At 32.8% G+C, this 17,647-nt stretch overlaps 1 protein-coding gene across 2 annotated transcripts in view; it reads left to right on the top strand.

Moving 5' to 3' along the window:
- The window catches only part of LOC141511763 (alpha-1,3-mannosyl-glycoprotein 4-beta-N-acetylglucosaminyltransferase C), a 414,197-nt gene that overhangs the window by 215,506 nt on the left and 181,044 nt on the right, over nucleotides 1-17,647 (top strand). For both annotated transcript variants that reach the window (XM_074220812.1, XM_074220813.1), the window contains one exon: nucleotides 14,527-14,607. The gene's annotated coding sequence lies outside the window, so the exon portion shown is untranslated. The remainder of the gene's footprint in view (nucleotides 1-14,526; nucleotides 14,608-17,647) is intronic.

The following is a 17,647-nucleotide window of genomic DNA, read 5'->3' as shown; positions in this document are numbered from 1 at the left end:
AAAATGTGAATTAAGAGTTGGTTGGGATTAGGACTGTGCTTCTAATAAATCCAAGAAAAATACACATAAACAAATATGCAAGCACACATATATGTACTAGAGAGAGCCAAAGAACCAGTCTTAACATTTTTCTAAAGGATGAATGTACTCTTCTTTTTTAGTTGAAGTTGTTTTGTTTTTCATTCTTTTGAGATGCACAAATATCTTTGAATTGAACTGTCACTCAAATGAGTGGAGTAGAATAAAGATAACCCCAAATAATCTAAAATTGTAATTGCTTTACAGTGGCCAAAGGACTCACCCCCTCCTGGTCTCATGGCTGTTTTATCTCAAAGTAATGGCATAATTCTGCATCCCTTACAAGAGGTGCTTTGTACTGTGGTAGAAAAACTGTCTGAATTTCAAGTTAGAAGATAAAAATTAAGTTTAACCTCTACCTTGAATTAGGTGAATGATCTTAAGAAAGTCTTTCTCTGAGCCTCAGTATTCTTATCTATGAAGAAAGTAATAAGCCAAACCCATCCTCACTCACAGCACTAAGAGGATCAGATGAGATAATGCAGAGAAAACATTATGCAAATATGTAATGTTATGATGTGAGATGGTCTGATATGGTATGAAAATATCATTACCTTAATCTTATTATTGAAGAAAGTAAATTGCTCTGCTCTTGCAAACCTCTAGACATTTCTTGACATAAGGTAAAATGCTATTTTATAATTCCTATAACATCAAAATAGGTAGAGAAAATGAGAAATTTTGCTATCTAGATATGATCTGTGATTTTGTAATTTTTAGGCCCTTTTCCCACTTTTAGTACCCAACTATAGGATCTTGTCATCTCATGTCTGGACTGTGGTAATAACCTCCTGGTTGGCCTTAAGTCTGTAGTCTCTCCCTCCTTACCTATTCTCTCTCTCTCTCTCTCTCTCTCTCTCTCTCTCTCTCTCTCTCTCTCTCTCTCTCTCTCTCTCTCTCTCTCTCTCTCTCTCTCCCCTTCTCGTCCTCTCCCCATTCCCTCTCACCCTCTTTCTTCCCCTTCTCACCCTTTTTCTCCCTCCTCTCTCTTTCTACCCCTTCCCCTCCCCTCCCCTGTCCCCCTCTCCTCTCTCTTTCTTCTTCCTCCCCTTTTCTCTTCCCCCCTTCCCCTCTCATTCTTTGTCTGTCTCTTTCAACTTGAATACGTCTGCATTATCTGCAGGGTAAAATGTAAAATCCTACATTTCACCACTTGAAAATTTTTTACCATCTAGCCCATCCCCAGCTCTTCAGTATTTCTGGACCTCACCACTCTACACATAGTTTATAACAACCTAGTGACATTGACATCATTTCTTCTCCTCTCAGAAGACATTAGCACCTGATTCCATTTTCTTCCTGTCCCTCATGCCTCTACTTATCGCCCTTCTCAAACTCATTTCCTGGCTTCCCTCCCTTCCTTCTAATCCCATCTTCAAGAAGTCTTTCCTGACGCTCTCAATGCTTATGTCTTCTCTAAAAGATATGTTTTGGGAAGCTAGGTGGAAAAAGATAGAATTGCCAGATCTGGCTTTAGGATGACTCATATTCCATCTTAGACATTTACTAATTGTGTGAAACTGGACATGCAATATAACTCTTTGCCTTAGTTTCTTCATTTACAAAATGAACTGGAGAAGGAAATGAAAAACTATTCCATTATCTTTGCAAAAAAAAGTCCTACATTAGGTCACAAAAAAAATCTGTCATGACTGAAAAATTACTGAAGCACAAAGATAACCTCCAGTTTACCTTGAATTTATCTTGTTTATACATAGTGGTTTGCATGAAGTCTTCCCAATTAGACTAAGAGCAAGAAATGTTTTTATCTTTCTTTATATCCCCAGGTACAGTGCCTGGGACAAGGATGTACATAATTAAATGTTTATTGACTTTTGCACTGATTCACATCATAAGCAAACCTTCTCTACTCTAGGAATTTCAATTTATCCTTTAGCCATTAAATGATTCTATAATACAATAGGTTGTCTTTTGAGAATCATTGTGTTTGAAACATTTATTCCCCTAGAATCAACTTCTTAATAAGTGTCTGAAATTAAAAGAAGTTAAAAACATAACTAGGATGGCCCTGAAATCAAAAATATGCAATCTTTTCAAGGTTTTTGCTACTCTCTTCAAAAACTTTGAGGAATTTGCGGGTGTGAACTATTAGTCTTTTCACGGAAGAGGAAACAGATTCAGAGAACAACTTTCCTCTAAGTATTCAATTAGTTCTTGACAGTTAGGAATCAAAACAACATGTTTGCCTTTAAATTCAGTCTTTAAATTCCTTCTGCTGTGTCATACAATCCTTCTTAGCACCATGAAATCATGCCACCATAATTGAAGCCTATCTGCCCCGTATGGACTTGGCAGGATTTGAGTTCTTTTACCATAACCTTAAAAAATCTAGATGGGTATTCAAATAGGACTTTATGGAAGACTGTTCTTAATGGGAAAAATATTTGGATGTCACCAAATAAGCAGCTTCATGGGAAAAAGTATTTAGAAGATTAAATGATAACACTAAGATATTTTCTCTTTTTTGGATACATGGAACATTGATAGATCATTAAGAAAAGTAGTGAACCATCAGATTTCAGAGATAAGATAAGCTTAATTTTATGTTGAGCTTAAAATTTTAATACAAAAGCTTCATTGAAATGTCCTATATTATGGGGTGGCTAGGTGGTATAGTGGATAAAGTACTGGCCTTGGAGTCAGGAGTACCTGGGTTCAAATTCAGTCTCAGACACTTAATAATTACCTAGCTTTGTGGCCTTGGGCAAGCCACTTAACCCCATTTCCTTTCCAAAAACCTAAAAAATGAATAAATAAATAAATGTCCTATATTATTAATTTTTAGGAAAAGAATATTAAGCTTAGAAGAGAAGTCAGGTTGAATTAGAGCTAGATGGATGAAAAGGGACACAGCACTGTTAATAGTTTTGGCACAGTAGATACTTATTAACTAAAGTAGGTACTGCCTTCATTTCTAAGATTGTAGATATAAATATACATTAGACATAGCTTTAGATAGGCTATAGGTTAGAGATAGTTCTGGATTGGCAATAGTCCTGTCTATAGATGATTAGATATATGTATATAAAAATATAAACACATATAGATGTATATCCTATATACACATGCATATATGTATATATATGTTCATATTTCATGCATATATATATTCATACATTCCAAATGAAATGTGTGTATGAGTGTGTGTATGATTTGATCCTTACAAAAATCTTGGAAAGTAGTAAGGCTATAATGAGTCAAGAGCATAGAAATGGACTCAGAGATGCACTTGGGGTATACCTATGTTAAGAAAGAAAATAGATCTTTACTAGAAAAGATGACTGAAAAATTAGCTTATTAGAAGGAGAAACAGGCATCAATGGCATCTTCAAAATTATGGAAACAATGAATTAAGAAGTAAGGAATAGTCAAGAGTATCATCTGCTACATTTTGGTAAATAATTGTATTGTACCTTTTGGTTGTTTTCTTACTGTATGGAAATATACCATTATCTTTCTCATTATAAAAATCAATCAATCAAGCCTCATATTTGATCTGTATATTCCTGCTAATTATTATGCCCAAAATTTTCTTTTGGTGACTAAATTCCTTGAGAAGACCATCCATAATAGGTATATCAACTTCTTTTCTCTCACTCTTTTTACATGCTAGTGTGGCATCTCACTTCATCATTTAACTAAAACTTTACTCTCCAAATTATTCTTGGAAATCTCTCAAAGATGGCATGTTTGCATGTTTGCATGTTTGTCCTTAATTCTATCCTGTTTCCTTTATTAATGACTTGTATGAAGGCAAAGATGGCAGGTTTATTAGATATTATACATCTAGGAAATGGAGTTAATAAAAAGAGATGACTGAATGGGGAAAAATGAGATATGGAACATTTTGTTCAGGTGTAGGAACCATGAAATAGTGGTAGTGGTGGTGGCAGCAACAGGTATTCATGTAAGCTGATTTGTGCCAGATTCTGGTAGAACATTCTGATCAGCCATAGTCAGACACACTGTAAGTTTTCTTTAACAAAAATGATATTGTCTTGGTCCACTTTGATAATAAAGGAGAAGAACCAACCAGTAATTATTATTTGTTGCTATTATTATTATTACTAGCAGTAATATAGTATTTAAGTACAATCAAATGTACAGAACCTAATAAAAATTATGATTTAATATTCACAGTAAACCTGATATTTTCATCTGATTATCTTCATTTGCACTATTCCTACTTCACTATTTTAAGCAATTGACACTTAAAACTGCAGTAAGATTTTTGAAACAGACTATTGTTCTCTTGTTTTTGTCCTTCTCAGTTCTTCATTAGGTCATATAAATCTTCTCCTTATTTCTGTGAAAGTATTATATTATATTACCATTTATTCCACTACATCTATATGCCATGATATTTTCTCCCTTTGCCAACTATTTTCATCTGAGAAATCTTGAATACCTCCATTGTGCAAATCTTTCTCTACAACACATGTTCTCCACAATAACCTGCTGGGAAATTTTATTTGGTTTTTTTTCTGGCATTCTACATTCAGTATTAAGTGTTTATGAACAGGTTGGTCAGCTTTTTTATAGAAGCACTCTTGTTAATATTCATAAGGTGAACAAATGAATGAGGATTATAAAATTGTAATATTCTCAGACAAAACTATCAAACCTGCACAGGTCACCTCCTACACTCCTGAGTACACCTATAATCAGATTAAAATGTAATTGAAAACTATTTAATAAAATAAATAAAAACACAATAAAATATAGATTATGTAAACTTGTGATTTTCTAAGTCAATATGCAGCTTGTAAGGATTTTTATGTGTGGTTTTCTGTTTCTCAGTTGTCTTTGAATTTAAAGTTATTGTATGATGCCTACAATAAAACGAATGAGTCATCAGCCAACAAACTATTTTTTAAATTTTTTGAATGTGCTAAATTGAATATAAATAAAGGTAAAACTGTGGTGCCTGCTATCAAGATGCTTACATTCTCAAAGGAGAAGACAGGATACAAATAATATGATGCAACAATAATTACAAATACAAATAATATGATTCAAAAATAATTCATTTAAAATAATAAATAATTATTTAACACAAATTTAAAAAGTACTTTACAAATATTAACTCATCATAAAAACTTGAGAAGTTAGGTGCTATTATTATCTTCATTATATAGATGTGAAATCTGAGGAAGTTAGAAGCTAAATGACACAACTAGTAAGCATCAAATCCAATTTGAAAATACAGGTCTTTCTGACTTCTAGGTTTAGGACTCTATCCAATGTGTCTATAGGAACCCTTTCCAAATAGTGGATCAACACATATACCGTGTAAATAAAAAGATATTGTAAAGGGAATGGCCTCCAAAGGTACCAGGGAAATTAGGAAGCAGAGATGGAAAGGGAGAACAACCATTCCAGTGAACAAATTCCCCAGGCCTTTTCATCATCTTTTCTAGCATAGATACTAATGCACACATGCATAGAACACAATTGAATCTGACCTCAGGCTGCAAAGCAAACATAACATAAAGTTGGAAAGTCACTGTTGAATATCCCTTGTCAATATTGCTTTATTCTCTAGATGCCTGAAGATATATCACAGTCATTCCTGAAACTTCATATATGTGAATTGACAGGAATTTGTTTTTCCTAGAGTTTCAAAGTCAAAGTTTGTAAGACAGTTTGATTAGTTTGACATTACTCAATCAGATTTAGCAATAAAAGGGGAGGGAGAAGTCAGATTATTATCAACACTCCTAAATGTCTACCTCTATAACATAAACACAGAATTTCTATGAATTCTGTTGAAATTTCTGTGCTGATGAATTGTTTCATTTCTATTTCATTTCATATCACCAGATTTTACTCTACCGCCATCTGCATAGAAATTGTTATTTAATTTTAGCTACATTTCTACAGTGACTTTCTATCTCTTATCCATCTTTTTAACCTCATACCTTTTCTTCTAGAGTCCCTTTTCCCCAGTACTTTAGAATCCATCTTTCTTTAAACAACTGACTGTACTAGCAAAGAGTACTTGAGTGTACAATAAGATGTGAGTTCAGCTTCCAGGTTCAATACAGCAATTGCATTAATTATGGAGAAATCATTAATCTCTCTAAGCTTTACTTCTCTCCTGTGAGAAAAAAAGGATAAAATATCTCCCAAGGATTAAGTGAAGTAATATGTACTGAGAGATTAAGCTTTAACTCAAAGCAGTATTAAGATTTTTGGGACAGTCCATGGAAATAACTTTTCCTCCCTCTTTCAATTATTTTCAGTCTGTATTGTAACTTTTGGGTGTTTTCTTACTGTATGAAAATATACCATTATCTTTCTCATTATAAAAATCAATCAAGCCTCCTATTTGATCTGTATATTCCTGCTAATTATTATGCCCAAAATCTTCTTTTGATGACTAAATTCCTTGAGAAGACCATCCACAGTAGGTATATCAACTTGTTTTCTCTCACTCTTTTTACATGCTAGTGTGGCATCTCACCTCATCATTTAACTAAAACTTTACTCTCCAAATTACTCTTGGAAATCTCTCATAGATAGCATGTTTGAAAAATCTAATGATCTTTACTCAATACTGATTCTTCTTACCGTTTTTTGTACTCTGATGAGGTTGATCAACCTTTTTTTCTGACTCTCTTTTCTTTAATTGTGTGTGTGTGTGTGTATGTGTGTACGTGTGACAACTTTTTTTGTTCTTCTCCTCTCACTTATTTGACCATTTCTCTTCAAGTTTCTTTGCTGGATCTTCAACCAGATCATGCTTAATAACTGTGGGTGTCACATAGAGCTCTACGCATTGCATTCTTTTGTTTTGTTTTTCATTTTTGGTTTTTTGGTTTTTGCAAGGCAATGGCCATTAGTGACTTGCCCAAGGTCACTCAGCCAGGTAATTATTAAGTGTCTGAGTTCATATTTGAAATCAACTCCTCTTGACTCCTGGGCTGGTGCTCTATCCGTTGCACCACCTAACTACCCCTCAGTGTACTGTTTTCTTCACCCTTTGTATGATTTCACTATGTGGTTTAATCAGTTCCAGTAGATTTTGTTGTAATTTCTATGCTGCTGAATCTCAAATCTATTTGCTTAGTTGTAACCCCTCTGTTGACTTCTAGGCTTATATCTCTCATAACTACCTCAAACTGGATGTCCTGTTGCTTCTTAAAATCGATGACTTCAAAACTGAACTAATGATCTTTCCACTGAAACCCTGACTCTCAACCGAAGTGTCATCAATTACTCACTATTTCTCCCCTCATCCCCAATATCCAATCTCCTGCCAACACTATTCAATTTGAGGGAATCCACAATTAAATACCAAATCAGAAATTGTTACCCCCCCAAAAAAACATTAAATTTAGCTGAGTCTTAAAGAAATCAAGAAATTCTAAGAGATTGGGTGAGAACAGAAGATGATATTGACAGTTCAAAGACATTCTCGAGAGGAATCAAGAATATTGTGTGAGAAAAATGTATTAGACAAATATGGATAGAATATAGGATATGTGTAGAAGAGCTATGTGTACGGAGACAAGAAAGATCGAAAAGATCCAGGGGAATAATTTAGATTTCCAAAAGTCACTACTGTAATCCTCCTAACTCTCATGCAACAACTGTGTTTATTTTCCATTTCTTGTTCATTTTTTCTCCCAACCGTTTGATTGTTTTCTTTTCTCAGAAATGGAATGTCTTATGCAAAGCTCTCCACCAGACCAAACTGAAGCCTTCACCTGCCCTGGTGCCTCAAAAAAAAATAAATAAAAACTAATCCAATTCTTCCTGAAACCCCTCCCCAGTCATTATGATCTCTAATGATCTTTCCCTTTCCTAGACTCCTTACTAAGATGCAAAAGCATTTTAATAAAATGCAGAAAGGCAGAAATAGTAAACAAACACTTTTCAGATCATGATGAAATAAAAATTACAAGTAATAAAGGGTCACAGAAAGATAAACCAGAAACTAATTGGAAATTAAATAATTTCATCTTAAACAATGGATGAATCAAAAGCAAACAGAAATATCAACAAATATATCCAAGAAAATGATACTAATGAAACATCATACCAAAATTTATGGGATGCAGCTAAGGCAGTTTGTGGGGAAAATTTTATATCTAAATGCCTATATGAATGAAATAAGGAGGAGATCAATGAATCAGGTGTGCAACTAAAAAAGCTAGGAAAAAGAACAAATTAAAGATCCCCAATTAAAGAACAAATTAGAAATTCTGAAATATCAAGGGAGAGATTAATAAAATTGAAAGCAAGAAAACCATTGATTTCATAAATACAGCTAAGAGTTGGTTTTATGAAAAGCCAATAAAATAGACAAACCTTTGGTCAATCAAAAATAAAAGGTTGAACTAAGCACCAATGAGGACGAAATTAAAAAGATAATTCAGAGCTACTTTGCTGAATTGTATGCCAATAAATTGAATATCTTGAATGAAATCAATGAATATTTACAAAAGTACAAACTGTCCAGATTAAAAGAAGAAATAAATTGCTAAACATCATTTCATAAAAAGCAATTGAACATCAATAGTCTCCCTAAGAAAAAGTCTCCAAGTTCAGATAGATTTACAAGTGAATTCTACCAAACATTTAAGGAACAATAAATTCCTTTTCTACTTAAACTATTTTTAAAAATAGGAGAGGAAGGAGTTCTCCCAAACTCCTTTTATGACACCAACATGGTTCTGATACCTAAACCAGGAAGAACCAAAATACACAAAGAAAATCATAGACCAATCTCCCTAATGAATATTGATGTAAAACTCTTAAATTAAATTTTAGCAATGAGAAAAGAAATGAAGTGGGCACCACCTACAATTAAATTCCACATAGTTTACACTTAATCATTATCTATTTCATGGATTTGTGATTGCTACAAATTGAATGTGAAGTATGAAAAGATATTATCTGTTTTCTGTATCCCTTTAAAAGTATCTGTTCAACTAAGCAATTCATAGGTAAGCAGTAAATAAATGTTGTTTAATTGCATGAAAAATTTTAAGCTTCAAATGCCTGGAAGGGAAAGTGTATTCATACATGATATGTCTACTAATACTCAAGGATTCTAATACTGGCTCAGAAAGGGCAATCAAGTTTGCCCACCAACATCTGGGATGTTTAATATCTACAAAACGAATTTTTAAAAGTTTTTGGTTGATAAGGAAAGGAGGATAGTGTCCCTCCCCTGCCCCTCGCCACATACATATGCCCATTCACGTCAAAATGCTATTTGCCCTTTGGGGGTGATATTCACAGGTCTTAGGGAGAGAAAATAAAATGATCTCATTTGTTACCCTAAACCTTAAACATCTCAATAATTCACTGCCTTGATTATAGTGTTTTCCATGTCTAGATAAAGTATAGATAATACCTAATTTACCTCCATCCATAGCATAGTATTTATAGATGATTTCATTATGACTTGAACATTATGGAAGTTGATACATGTAAGCTTAGTTTCCCGTGGCCAAACTATATGTGCCTGAAAACATAAACTATTTTTACTAATATTTCTTTCTAGGAGTTATATTTTGGAAAAAAAATCACATTACCAAAATTTATGGTGTTTATAGATATAGAAATAGATATAGATATAAATACCTATAGCCATCTAAATAAATATGTGTATATTTATACATATGTGCATATATAATATATTTATATATTTTTTAATTTTTATATTTTATATTACAGATTATATAGAGATATTTTATATTTAATTTATTTACATATACATATATATATATATATATAAATAAAATATATATATATATAAATAAAATAGAGAGAGCCCCAAATGGTGGTTATCATTCTCATTCATAAGTAATTATTGCAGGATTGGAAAGATCTTTGGCATTCTATTAGAGGCTTTCTTTTATTGAAGTTAGTTAAGATAATGTTGCCTCGATGATTTTTTTAAAAAAGTTTTTAAGTGAATTCCCCTTGGAATTGTTATAGCAAAGTGTGGGTAAAAAACAATTAGTCCCTAATACTTATTTTTTTAAAAAAGCATAAATTCTTGAAATATTTTTAAGAATGAGGACTTCAGAAGCAATTTTGCTTTATTTAAACGCATCATTCCCATTATCTGTAATGGAAATTGGATACACATGGACAAGAGAAATTGTTCTGTGCCTGTTTTGTTTGTGGGGCTTATTTATTTCTTTGCCTCCGAATTTTCAAAGGATTTCTTTTATAAAATTTTGTATCTTGCTGGAAAATGAGGAAATGATATCTGGTTTTAGCCAAATTCAAACTTCAAGGAATAAGATTCATATCCTTCATTCTCCCTTTAAGGATTTTGGCATTACGAGACTGCCAGGAGCAAATATGTGAATATTTGTGCTTTCTGGACTTCATACTATTATAAATTTGACTTCGTATTATTTTTGTGACCCAGTAGAGTAAGTTGTATTTTGAACAAATTCTCAATTGCAACATTTTATTCAAGATGAATGATTCATGTCATATGCTCCATGATTCTTATCATCCAGAAGACACATTTAATTGAAGCATCATGGTACAGTGGACAGGACACTGAGTTTGGAAACAGAAATACTGCATTCTAATCCTGGTCAGCTCTGCTTTGTTCTAATTGTATGTTCTTCAATTTTGTCACTTGACCTTTTTCGGTACTAAATTTTTCTTTAAAATAAGGGAGTTGGAGTAAATGGGAGCCTTTAAGGCTATGTAAGGGCTTATGTTAGATTTTATGTAAGATTTTAAATCTTTTTCCTCTAGTCTTTCATCGGTCTTTTTTTTTTCAAAGTTTCCATCCTTTGGTAAATGTGTATTTTTTTTCACATATCATAACCCATGTTATGATAAGTAATAAATAGCTCTCTAGTTAGTGTGCATTAGAAATATTATTTTAAATATGGCATTAATGTATCATCCTTTTAACATAGTAATCGATGGTATTTATGAAATATATAGAATAAAGCTTATTTTTGAGGTCACATAACTATGTGACCCTTGTCAAGTTATTTATTTTCTGCACTACTGACATGTAAAAGTTCAATGAAAATAGAATTCTATAAACTTGATGATAATAATTGATTTTTTTCTATTGTATTCTCATGTACAAAGTCTTTGACTACATACTGGATATCTGGTAGATATTTTAAGTTCAATATAGCAAAAGTAAATTCATCTTTCACTTTGAACCCTACTCTCTTCCTTTCTTTCCTAGTACTATCTCAGTCTCCCAGTCACCCAGGCCTTTATCCCTGGGGTCTCGCTCAATTCTTGACTCTCATCCCTATCATTTAATCTTTGGATAATCCAAATGATTTTTATCTTTTAATATCTCTCTTATAAACCCTTTTCACAGGGGCGGCTAGGTGGTGTAGTGGATAAAGCACCGGCCTTGGAGTCAGGAGGACCTGGGTTCAAATCCAGTCTCAGACACTTAATAATTACCTAGCTGTGTGGCCTTGGGCAAGCCACTTAACCCCGTTTGCCTTGCAAAAACCTTAAAAAAAAAAACCCTCTTCAATCTCCAACATTGTCACTATCCTCATAAAAATTTGTATCACATACTTTGACCGTGGTCATAGCTTTTCGCTTGGCTTTCTTGCCTCAAGACTCTCCCCATTCCAGTCTATTAACCCCTAGTCTATCAAACTAATCTTCCTAAACTTCAGGTCTAAGCATGTCATTAACCTATTCCTTAAACTCCAGTGGCTCCCTAGTATCTCCCAAATCAAGTAGCAAATCTTATTTGCTTTCTAAAGACCTTTATAATAGGACTTCTTGCTGGTTTCCAGTCCTATCTACTAAGCTTTCCCACATCTTCTGTCATCCAATGACATTAACCTCCTCGTTGCTCTTCACACAAGACATTCCAGCTCCCCTTCCCAGGTATTCATTGTCACTGACTTTCCCATATAACTAGAATTATTTCTCTTAATTGCTGTCACAGTAATTCCTTAACTCTCTAAAATGACACTCCCACAAAAAAAATCTTTCCTGATCTCCTTTAATGCTAGTTTCTTCTCTCTAATTTATCCAGTACTTAATTTGTTTTAATATGGTTGTTTGAATGCTGTCTCTTCTGTTATCTTCTTTAGGTTTTGTCTCTCCCTTTCTTTGTAACCCCTTATAATACCTTGTGCATAGTAGTTACTTAATAAGTTTGTTATTTATCATTATCTGAACACATATGTAATATATATGTAAATATTTATCATGTGTATATTATATGTGTGTACAAGTACAATATTGATGGTGAGGGGAAATTTTCAACCAATTTCCTTGGCTGCCTATACATTCATACAAGTCATCTCTTTCCTCTAGGCATTATATTGGTTTTCATAATAATATTGTCATTTAAATGCTCAGAATAATATTAATTTGGCTTATGGTCCATCATTCTAGTTTTATAAATTGTTATTCCAAAATGGCATTCATATCTCTATGAAGAATTTCCTTGCTTACTTCTCTAACCTATATTTCCTATTGGTAAGAAAAAAAGAAGTCCATTTTACAGTTTTAAATATCTATGAACATCTGTCATCTATCTATATCTTTAGCTCTACACATACACACACACAGACACAGACACAGACACACACACACACACACACACACACACACAAACACACAATTATCTCTTTAGGAAGTCAGTATGCTGACCCAATATCCATTAACACTCACAGAAGGTAACATTTTAGTTAGACTTCAAAAGCTGCCATATGAAAGTACATGATCTAGTGTTGTGAAGCAAAAGAGATTTATTTCTTAATAATAGTCTGAAATAAAAACTATGTATTATAGTCGAGTTATTATACTTGGAGTCAGAAGACTAGGATTTGTCCTTTATAAAATTTAGAACTTTCCACTAGTATGACCCTCAGCTGTCTTATATTAAAATAAAATTGTTTACCTTCATGACCCAAATGGTATCTTTCATGCTAGAATTTTGGCATTCTGATTTGTATTCTAAATGTCATCACAGAGGGCATAAGTCTACTCTCAGACCATGAGGAGATATCTTTCAGTAATGTACTATCTTTATGATTTAATGTGTTCTGTCTATCCATATTTGTAAAGATACTGTTGTACAAGTCATGATCTGAGATATCCAAATGCTTTGATAAGTTACCCAGTACAACCTTCATACATTTCACAAACTTCAAACTCTGTACTTTATATCAGCAGAGAAGATAAATTGCAGGAAGACGTCAAATCATACCTAATCAAAGCTATATATTTTGGGGGTGCTACTTTTTTCTTCAGTATTTGTAGTTATTAATAGGGATGAAGTGAATAAATAAAGCAATGATTCATTCATTCAATTGTCAACTATTCCAACGGTTTACTGACTATGAGTGACAGTAGAGGTGGCAGATTCTATTAATCGTGGGTCAATATATATTCTGGTTTACTGAACACACACACACACACACACACACACACCTAAATAACACAGGTAATGTAGAATTTTACATAATTTAAGAAATAAATTTCAGAAATATGTTTCCCTTAATTGTAAGTTCCACAAATTTACTCACTATTGAGAATCTATGAAGTCAGTTTTTTGCTCCAAGCCTTGGACACCTAAGAAACTAATAATATGTTCTGCTCATGTTTATATGTGCATAATCATATCTCTCCACGTTACTGCTCAAATTCATGATTTCCATAAAATCTTCCTTAATTGGCAAATAACATTCATTTTCTTTTGAATATTATTGCTTTGTCACATTTGATATTATATTTATTTTTATTGTATAAGTATTTGCTGCAATGTTATGTTAATAAAATAAAAGGGGAGCTGGATTTGAAGCCACAGAGATTGGTGATATAGCTATGTGACCATTGGCAAGTTATTTTGCTTCTAAATTCTCTTGGTAATTTTCTGAAACTAGAAGGTGAATAGAAACTGTTGCTCTCTGTTGATTGAGGAAGTCCAACACCAGTACATCTTAATATCAATGAAACTTCAGATCCTGGCTTGACTCCAAGAGATATAGGACAGGTGTATTTGAATTTTTGTTTCCCTCCTTCCCTGTTCCTTTCAGCTCTCATCTGTTTGTCTTTATGTATCTGTGTATGTGTCAAACCATATGATAAAAATACCTGTAATATATGTTTTTGTTTTAAAATTTTCCTGAAGACTAAGACCTAAATAAAGTTAGGCTATCAATTTGTATGTTTCAACAGTTTTCCCCATTTGACCTTCATAGAAAAACTTGGAAAAAAAATTCTCAAAATGATTTGATTTGGGGGCTGCTAGGTGGCGCAGTGGATAAAGTACCGGCCCTGGAGTCAGGAGTACCTGAGTTCAAATCCGGCCTCAGACATTTAATAATTATCTAGCTATGTGACCTTGGGCAAGCCACTTAACACCATTGCCTCACAAAAAAAAAGTAAAAAAAAAAGATTTGATTTTTAACAAAACATTATCTTTACTGCTTTTTCTAACAGGATCATGGCATGCTGTTTAATCAGAGGACATAATCATGGAGATGTGGAAGTGATATAGTGCATCAAAAACTCAAATATTTGGTAAGTTCACGACTAGATTAATTTATTAAGTAAAAATGGTTTTCACAGGGCTGCTCTACCAATTGCTCAATTTGCTTCTTTGGTGAGTGTTTGCTACACTTGTTCCCTCTTCTCCTTTTCTTTTGTTTGGCTATTAAACCATTCATCAAATTAACAGCTTCAAATGTTTGAACATATTTTATTTAGAAACCATTTTGAAGGAATAATAGAATCAAATGAATCTATTACACCCTTCTCTTTTGTTAATTTTGAAATTCAGTAGATGCGACTTTCAAAATATTTGTGTAACTGCCCATGAAAAGTTTTTCACTTTTCTCTGTTTTATATTACAATCCTACAAGGGCTTCATTTAGCCTTCCACATAAGCAGAATTATGAGCTTTGGAAGTTTTCTAAATAAATACCTGTAATTGGAATGCATTAGTAACAATGAAAAAGAACTCAGCTCATCTTTCTGGCATCTATTCAGCTTCTTCATTACCATTGGACAGGATTGAAGGTTTAATGGGTTGTTACACAAAAATTTTACACTCTGCTCCCCCCCCCCACCAACGTACATGGCTTTCATTGATTTCCTGTCTTTTTAGATATTCAAGTTCACTACAACTTTTGTCTCCCACAGAAATGTTTTTCTCAAAGCAAGATGTGACTTAAAATCATCTTAATGAGATGTGGAAGAAATTCAATTCTTCAAAATACTGATGCGTTTTATTATTTGCAGTTAAGTAGCTTGACAACAAGATTTTATTAGAAATACCATCATGTCTAAAGATTGTTTTTTAGAATTTTTTAAAGAAAAATACTTAAATATGTTGGATAGAAGTTTTATTTTTAATCTCAGGATTCAAAATGTAATTTTTCTTTCTTTAGTAATCAAGCCATATATAATCCTCTCTTGAAAAATCAACACCCAGATTTGACTAAATGCAAAATTTTCTGAAAATGTACATACTACTGCTATGAATGATTCCATGATTTCATCACAAATAATCTCCAGAAGCTAAATGGCCACATCACACATCATATTGAAAATTCTTTTGGAGGTTCTGAATGTGATCAGATAGTCCCATATGATCCTAAAGCAGTGTGATATAGAGGAAAGGTGTAGTAGGTGGATTCACAGGACCAGAGTGCACATCACAACTCTGTCACTTAATACCAAGATCTCAGTTACTTAAGTTCTATAAGCCACACTTTTCTCACCTTTCAAATGAAAGAGTTTCATTAACTAAAATCTAAAATCGTACAGATCCAAGTCCAAGGTCCTATGATCAAGTGTCTTGGTCCTTGTATCAAATTAAACCCCCAGCACTAACCTGACCTAATTTCAATTCATTTTTTAAATTTAATCTTATTGGGTGGCTATGTGGTGCAGTAGATAAAGTACCGGCCCTGAAGTCAGGAGTACCTGGGTTCAAATCCGGTCTCAGACGCTTAATAATTACCTAGCTGTGTGGCCTTCGGCAAGCCACTTAACTCCATTGCCTTGCAAAAACCTAAAAAAAAAATAATCTTATGAAAGTCTTTCTTAGTCTGAAAAGATACTATTTAATAGGTTATTGGTAGCACCAGCAGATAATATGTGTATATGTCTATGGTTAAATGAATGGAATATGAATGGTTTAATATTAAGAAAAATTATTTATAAGAGGAAATATTTATGATTATGTAATTATGTCTTAAGATTCAAAAAAAGGTTTCAATAAAATATGACAGTCATTTACATGAAAATATTTTAAAATAATACAATGAGAAAGATCTTTGCATAATAGAATCAAAGGTATCTGTTTCAAAACCAAAACTGTTATTTATAGAGACTAGAATAACACAGAAGTATTCTAATTATTAGCAAGAACCTAATAATGGAAAAAAATAAGAGGAATTGGATTCAAATCATGCCTTGAGTTTTTGGGTTAAGATTCTTTTCAGCATACTTAAGCCTCAATATTTTCATTTGTCAAATGTGGGACTTGGACTAGAAGGTCCCTGTTGTACCTTCCACATCTTAGTCTATCAGCTTCATATTGACTTAATGTTAAATTTCTTTAAAATCTTCTAAACCGCAAGAATGAATGACAATAAATTAATTAAATAAGTATGGTCAGGGAAAAAGTTAAAATTCCTAATAATTGGGTTTTTTTACAACTATAAGATCACATTGAGAGACAGAGACAGAGATATTACATATCAATCCTAAATAAATCTAACTCTCCCAGCCCATTTTAGAATTTTTAGTAGGCAAATTGGATGGCGTAGTGAGAAGACCCTGGGACTGGATTCAGGAAGGACTGAGTTAAAATCTGATCTCACATCATTACTATCTGTGTCACCCTGCAGAAATCATTTTACCTCTGCCTCAGTGTCCTTAAATGTAAAATGAGAATAATAGCATATAGTGGTTATATAAATACAATATAATATAAATATCTAAATAAATAAAAATAAGCATATACTGTTTATAATAATATAATCTAATAATAAAATGAGAATAATAGTATATAATGATATATAAATGCTCATGCCCTTCTCCCTCCTTACATTTGGTGCACAAAGAACTTCTTAACAGAATAATAAGATAAATAAACAAAAACAAATACTGTAGTATTTATTATGGCACTTAAAAATCTGTATATGGAAACCATGGACTAAAGTAATGGGAACCTGCAGGGAAAAGATATAACTTTAGCTACTCTGACATAGAATAAATTAAGAGGCAGGGTAAAATCTCATTCAGAAATGATTAATTGATCATTTCTGATTTAATATTCAAGAAAAGAGAATAATAGACCAACTACATAGGCAGAGGAATATTTGTTCAGATACATGCTAAAGTGGATAGAGCACTTGCCTTGAAGACAGGAAATCCTGAGTTTTAACCTGGCCTCAGAAACTTACTTGCTCTGTGACTTTTGGGAAAATATTTTAACCCTATTTGGCTCAGTTTCCTCATCTGTACAGAGCATAGGAGAAATTAAAGGCAAACTAATCCAATATAATTGCCAAGAAAACCCCAAAAGGAACCACAGAGTTGGAAATGATGA

This window comes from Macrotis lagotis, chromosome 2 (assembly GCF_037893015.1).
Source record: "Macrotis lagotis isolate mMagLag1 chromosome 2, bilby.v1.9.chrom.fasta, whole genome shotgun sequence".
NCBI lineage: Eukaryota > Metazoa > Chordata > Mammalia > Peramelemorphia > Peramelidae > Macrotis > Macrotis lagotis.
Note: the sequence above shows the minus strand (reverse complement) of the source record. Positions and strands in the feature narration are given on the sequence as shown.